The 7500-nt window shown below is 43.4% G+C and overlaps 1 long non-coding RNA gene across 1 annotated transcript in view; it reads right to left on the reverse strand.

Moving 5' to 3' along the window:
* Positions 1-5564: 5564 nt before the first annotated feature.
* LOC139756917 (uncharacterized) overlaps positions 5565-7500 on the reverse strand; it is a 6609-nt gene continuing 4673 nt past the window's right edge. Inside the window, exons 1-2 of the long non-coding RNA XR_011714461.1 lie at positions 6928-7500; positions 5565-6873 (exon numbers count right to left, since the gene is read on the reverse strand). The exon at positions 6928-7500 is cut by the window's right edge and continues 4673 nt beyond it. This is a non-coding gene — a long non-coding RNA (uncharacterized lncRNA). The remainder of the gene's footprint in view (positions 6874-6927) is intronic.

Genomic DNA, 7500 nt, shown 5'->3' on the forward strand with positions numbered 1-7500 from the left:
CGACATCAGATGTCGCTAGTTAGAATATCGTCCTTATTGAAACAGTCTAGGTTGATACATAGTGTTCTATCAAGCAGTGGGCTTCTATATAGGTGTAGGGAAGACTTAGTTCAGTTGTATGATAGATTGTGAGGTACTTTATATCGAGGTTGCGGTGTTCCCGTGGTGGAGGTTGTGAGTTGTGAGGTTTGCTAGTGGTCGACTGTTGCTCACTGTCTGTTGCTCACTGTCTGTTGTTCACTGTCTGTTGCTCACTGTCTCTTGCTCACTGTCTATTGCTCACTGTCTGTTGCTCACTGTCTGTTGCTCACTGTCTGTTGCTCACTGTCTGTTGCTCACTGTCTGGTCTTAGTGTCTGTTGTTCACTGTTTGTCGTTCACTGTTACTCTCTCTGTTGTGTAATGTCTACGTTCACTGTACGACCCCAAAGTACGATCATTCAACCCTTGGGTATGATAACGTGAACTTTGACCCGTAAAGGTCAGGTCAGAAGTTGCCGCCATCATACTTACCGGTCACACAGTCGTGCTCACGGACCTGTTAACGTTGCAAGATTTCGTGGAAAACGAGGCATGGGCATAAATTAGGTTATTACTGATCATGTGTTCTCCCCTCACATCCAACCCTCTTATTTGTTGATTAACATTCCTTACTCTCATGATATTAGCCAGGGGGGGGGGGGGTAACAGTTATGTACGGGGGGGGGGGGTAACAATTACGTCTGGGGTAACAGTTAAGTAGGGGGTAAGAATGACGTAGAGGGTAACAATTACGTAGGGGGTAGAAATTGTGTAGGGGACAGCACCTTCCCCTGTGGGGTTAGGAGAGCTTCTCATTAGTTCGAATCCCACCTGAAGGTCCTGGAGGATCTCGTTGTAATCCCTGCTGTACCTGAAGGATCTGGGTGTCCCCCACAGCAGCATGGGTCCTATACCCAGGACCTGGACACCCGGGTAGGACTCTGGTCACCTCCCTGAAGGATCAAAGGATCTGCTGTCTCACAGGACTCGAGTGCTTGGATTGCCCTCCAGGATGACAGATCCTGCTGCTCCTGTCTGAGTCTATGGTTCAGTCTCCTGACGGTGCCGCTAGCCAGGCCTTCCCGACCTCCTCGCGTGCGCCGCTCAGACGTCAGCTGGTATCCGACATCTGACTTTGTATCCAAACGACATTTTCACACAGCTGATTCACCCATTTTAAGCTCACTCTTCCATACAAGCCCTTCGTTGACCAGTAAGTGGACCGTGTCTCCTACACGGTTGACATTCCTGGGAAAAGATATTTCCCAAACAAAAAAAAACTCCCGAGCATTTCCCTGGCGTTCAGCCGATGAATCAGTGTGAGCGTCCTCGGCGACTGCTCTGCCTGGCGAACACGCTCGTTGAAAGCCACTCTACTTTAAGCGCGAGGGAGGTGGAGCGCTGAGTAAACATGGCGAGATACGGCTCTGATGTTTTAAGCTGATGGCAGCTTAGCTGGAGGTACAAGGGAGGATTTGCCTGTATGGCCAGGGATGAAGATCGATTCTAAAGTGCATCAGGTGACAAATAAAGAATCAGTAAATGGCACAGGAACATTTTCCTTGGTAAAACTGAATTTCAGAATGTAGTGCTACAGATTTTTGGTGTTGTATTTGTTTACAGACGAAGAACAAACACACACACACACACACACACACACACACACACACACACACACACACACACACACACACAAGGTTGACCTCAAGTGCAATAGAGAGAATCAAACAGTGTCATGAGGAGGACGTAGGCAGCAGGTGGGAGAGGTCTTGTACACAGAGACAGCAGCTGTGACACACAGCACTCGTGTGGTCACACCACACAGGTACGTGCTCCCTGGGAAGCACGTGGCACGTGTTAACTCGACCATCCGTCGAACGCTGTACGTGTCACGTGTTAACTCGACCATCCGTCGAACGCTGCACGTGTCACGTAAGATCTCTTTCTCGTTGCTGTAGAGAATTTCTCTTCCATAGAACGAGGTAGGTGGGTACGCTGCTAGGTAGATGGTGAGAGATAGATGTAAAGCAGGTCAAGAGATAGATACGTAGACGGACAGATAGACAGACAAACACAGAGATAGATAGATAGACATACAGACAGGTACATAGATATATGGATGTATATATAAACAGGTAAGTAGGCAGAGAGAGAGGTATAGATGAAAGAGGGATTTATCTTCCTTTCCTTAGCAAGTCCATTAAGTAAAAATCTTCACCAGATGTTCCAAGACATCTCAAAGTTGGATTATTTTTTTTTTCTTCCGCTGTCAGAAGCAGAGCTCAGCTCCTCCGCTCGGAGCCTTGAGGGAGGGAGGCTCCTCCTTCACCCCCTAGGGTTGCATGAGGCTCCTGCAGCCAACCTCCCTCCCCCCCCAGCGGTCAGGGAGCCCCCAGGGGAGGGGGGGGGCGACACCTAACAGTGATGAAAAGAAGCCCATGGACATCAAGTGAAGAGAACGGGGAGTGAGAGAAAAAAAAAAAAAGTCAAAGGTTCGAATCCTTTGAAACCGACATGATCCGAAACTTGTTCAGAGAAGCTTCAGTGAGCCTAGCGGTCGCTGGTCCAGTTCATTCCAGTCCATCACGGGTTTCCAGCACTCTGGAGCTTCCAGGAGAGGCATTTGAATCCCAGGAGGTAAAAACAAAGACTGGAAGTAAAGAATATTTACATATTTGTAGAAAAAGTCAACAAGAATTGCATCAAAAATTATCCTAATAAAAAACTTTTACGCCGCAGAGTTGTGTACAAAATTCTTGAAGCAAATGACGTAAATCCTTCATAACAAAAGACCAGATGAAGAAAATCTTTAAGATTTTATCCCATTCCAATATTAAGAGCAAAAGAGAAGTTTTCGTACTCTGATACTTGCATGTGTAAATGAAAAAATGTAAACAATACTGTAATCTATTTTCAGTTGGTTAAGTGTGCAGACCGATGGATAACTTTTCTTAATCCTCCTCACCATAATGGGAACAGATCTCCATCAGGTAATTACATATTATCCTTCCCATGTGAACAGTGAAAATGTTCTTTGTTCTTGCGTATATGTTCAGCTTTTACAACGGTCGTACGGCCGTGCTCGTGTCGTACCGTCGTGTGTACAAGGATCGTACCGTCGTGCACGTGTCGTACCGTTGTGCTCGTGTCGTACCGTCGTGTGTACAAGGATCGTACCGTCGTGCACGTGTCGTACCGTTGTGCTCGTGTCGTACCGTCGTGTGTACAAGGGTCGTACCGTCGTGCACGTGTCGTACCGTCGTGCTCGTGTCGTACCGTCGTATGCACAAAGGTCGTATCGTCGTGCTCCAGGGATTTGTATGTACATATTCAATCGTTAGTCTGTGGTGGAGGTCGTCATTACTCACATGAACTGTAATGGACGCTTAATCTGTTGTGGATTTGAATGTATCAAACATGCGACCGGCTTGACGCAGTGTACGCTGTTGCTAAAAACAACTGTACGATCAGTTCAGGTCAGAAAGTGTAGAGATGTGAGTGTGTCGCTGTAGGGGGAGTGCCTGGCAGCTGAGTAATCAGAGTTCAAGAGTCGTCATGACGATAAATGGATCATGGACGTGAAGGGTTTTGTCGTGTGCTGAATCGGTGTTTCTAGTGTTGTCGTGATGGATGACGTCCGGAGATTAGAACGGAAAGTGTCACACGTGTATGTCTGGGGGCTGTGGTTTCGGACGGGTGTATGTCTGGTGGGATGGCCTTGAAGACAGAGTTGGGAGGGCGGTTGTTTATTTCAACATGTATGTGATTTGTTCGTGGTGTGTTAGGGGAGGGAAGGAGGCGGGGGGGTTCTGAGTGTAGGTTGCTGAAGTGCGAGGCAAGGGTAGGGTTTGTATTCCTGGTTGTGTGTTTGGTAGTCAGATATGGATTGGTTTGGATGAAGAGTCTAGAAGTGGTGCGAAGAACTTAGTGTTGAGCAGGTTCCAGTGAGACTTTATATGTGTTTCTTTATGTAAGTGATGAATATTTGTAGTTACTTGACAGCCAAACGATTGTTCTGGTCGTTCTGTCTTGCGTGGTTTGCAGCTTTGCTATATATTTGCTTCTGAGAGGATGGACTGCCAGGCGGGTGAGGCGTAGTTTAGTATGGATGAATCGTTGTCATGAGATACTCTGGGATTCTATTCTTGTCCAGCTCTGGTTCCACTTGGTCTTCTGGGGGCATTTAGTCTGTTGATTTTGTGTTGGTGTTTGTATTGTGGTGAGTGGATGTCATGTGTGTCGTAGGTGATGCCCAGAATAGTTAGTGTTTTGTGATAGTTGGCCTTTTATTATATAATTCTTCATAAATATTTCAAAACGTTTATAGAATCTTTCTTTGGAATGGAGAGCAGTTTCCCGCTGCAATGTGAGGGATGTAGATGGGGCTGAAGATGCTGAAACGAGGAGTCTGGGAGAGGCTTGATGGTGGAATAAATAAAGAGGCAAAAGAGAAGAGGTGCAACAAAGAGTACGTAGATGAAGAGGAAGAGTAAGAGAGGGGTAGACTTTAGATTAGGTAGGACAGTCGTAGTGATGAAAGGGGTTGTACGATATCAAACATGAAAAACAGAAGCTAAATCTGTGTCTGGAGACTTATGTCGGATTTCCAAATTCAAATTTTTTTAATAAATTGAAATGAATTTTCAGTATTATTATTGATGGAATTTCCAGCCCTCTCTGTAACCTGGATGTTGTTGTTATGAGGAAACTTGTGATATTTCCTTCTTGTACATTATATATCATCTATAATATGTATCATACATATATATCATCTATAATATGTATCATACATATAATTCATATATGGTATATCATGTAATATATATATCATGTATATATCATCTATAATATGTATCATACATTTAATTCATATATGGTAAATCATGTAATATATATATCATGTATATATCATCTATAATATGTATCATACATATAATTCATATATGGTATATCATGTAATATATATATCATGTATATATCATCTATAATATGTATCATACATTTAATTCATATATGGTAAATCATGTAATATATATATCATGTATATATCATCTATAATATGTATCATACATTTAATTCATATATGGTATATCATGTAATATATATATCATGTATATATCTCCATATGTTGGACAAGGTTACACACTCCAAGCAACATATGTTAGATGTAACTTCACATCAATTATCCCAATTAGTGGGAATCTTTTTAATTAACTATTCCAATTACGGCATTTTCAGTTTCATTAGCATATTGCCTATGTGCAGTTTTCATGTTTTTGTATTTTTCCTCAGATGGGTAATTAAGCTAATAAGCAAACTTACCTCGAACAGGACACTTCCGAAATTCAAATTGGAAATGATAGATGATAAGACTCACTTTCTCTGTGAATCTTAAAAGAAAATTATAATTATGAATTGCGATCATACGGTTGTGTCATTACGGATGAATGAATGTGAGACTAGCTGATACATCAAGCAACATATGTATGAACATCTGATGAGTAATCGCAAGGAGACCCAATTATGGTTAATTATTACACATGGTTAATTATCACATCCTTTATTGGTAGCCATTCATGTCTAGTAAGTACAACATGGACACACTTAACGAGAGAATCTATACACATGTTCCTCTCAACTAGGCAACACCCACACACATACCCATATTGTACACACATACACCCATATATTGTACACCCAAACCCATATATTGTACACCCGAACCCATATAATGTACACCCAAACCCATATATTGTACCCCTGAATCCGTATATTGTGTCCCTGAACCCACGTATTGAACCCTGAACCTATATATGTACACCCGAACCCATGTATTGTACACCTGGACCTACATATTGTACCCCAGAACCCATATATTGTACACCCGAACCTACATATTGTACACCCGAACCCTCGCCGCTAAATCCCCTTTCCTCTGTAGTCTTTTCGTTGGTGATATTATCTGGGGGTTGTCCCTTTTTCTTCTTCAGCTTAGCTTAGCTCGGCTTAGCTCAGCTTAGCTAACTGAAGTTTACTTTCCCACAGTGGAGGGTTATTGAAACATACTGTATGGTATGTTCATATGGTCAGAGTGGAGTTTACATAGCAGTAAGGGAAGGTTCTACCCCCACACGAGGAGTTTACAAAGCAGTAAGGGAAGGTTGTACCCCATATGAGGAGTTTACATAGCAATAGGAGCTGGGTGTACCCCATATCAGGAGTTTACATTGTAGTAGATAGTTGCGAACCCATGAGGGAGTTTACATGCCTTCATTAGTTTACATACCATGAGGAAATATACGCACGCATCAGGGAAACATACACGCCTCCAGGTTTACATTTGCGTGAAAGAGGGTGTACTGCCACTGGATAAAATTCACGCACCCACTGGGGAAATTGTACAACCCCAGTGGAGGGGAAAATTACACACTCACTAGGCAAGATTGAGAAACCTAGAGGGAGATATATACACACCCTCTGGGAAATATTTACAAACCCACTGGAGAAAATTTCCTCACGTCACTGGAGATGTTTTAGACGCCCCTGGGAAAAATACCCCCTCCCCCACTGGGTAGAATTTACTCACCCACTTTAGGCAATTTAAACACCCAGTGGAGAAACTTTAAACACCCACTGGGGAGAATTTACCAAACTTCTAGATAATTTAGACACCCACTTGGGAGATTTTATAGACCCCACTGGGGAGAATTTAATGTACTTGTCAACCGTAGGTGGGAACTTGACCTTTGTGATGAGAACTGTGACCCGGGAACCGCTTACGAACGAGGCTGTCCTGGCCATGACCTAGCCTCGCCCAAGGTCACTCGCGGTGTGACCCCCTTGCCTGGACCTGCTGCCCTAGCCTGGACCTGCAGCCCTAGCCTGGACCTGCTGCCCTAGCCTGGACCTGCCCTAGCCTGGACCTGCAGCCCTAGCCTGGACCTGCTGCCCTAGCCTGGACCTGCTGCCCTAGCGTGCAGGGCTGTAGGTAAGCTGGTACGTGACAGAGAATAACATGCATGACATATTTCATGACAGTAGTCTGTCGTGTAGGATCATGGCTTCAGGCACAGCTCGTGGGTAGAATACATGATCCGGATATACAGCAGAAGGGAACTACATTTACTACGACGAACGACTGTAGGAATGTATTCAGAATATCTTGGAAAAATATCATGGACTTATTACCACTATGTGTAATGAATGAATGAATGAATGGAATGTAAAACTTTGAATGAAGTTTTATGTTGTTTTTACTGATTCAGGAAGGGAGGAATGTGATTGTTAAGGACACAGTGGGAGGCATCGTTTAAACCATATATATATATATATATATATATATATATATATATATATATATATATATATATATATATATATATAGGTGTGTGTGTGTGTGTGTGTAGGTTGTGGTGCAACTGGAAAACAGTGAGAGTATTGAGGGGAGAACCAGTCACGTAATGACAGCTGCCCTGTGTAA

Source organism: Panulirus ornatus, chromosome 23, assembly GCF_036320965.1.
Source record: "Panulirus ornatus isolate Po-2019 chromosome 23, ASM3632096v1, whole genome shotgun sequence".
Lineage (NCBI taxonomy): Eukaryota > Metazoa > Arthropoda > Malacostraca > Decapoda > Palinuridae > Panulirus > Panulirus ornatus.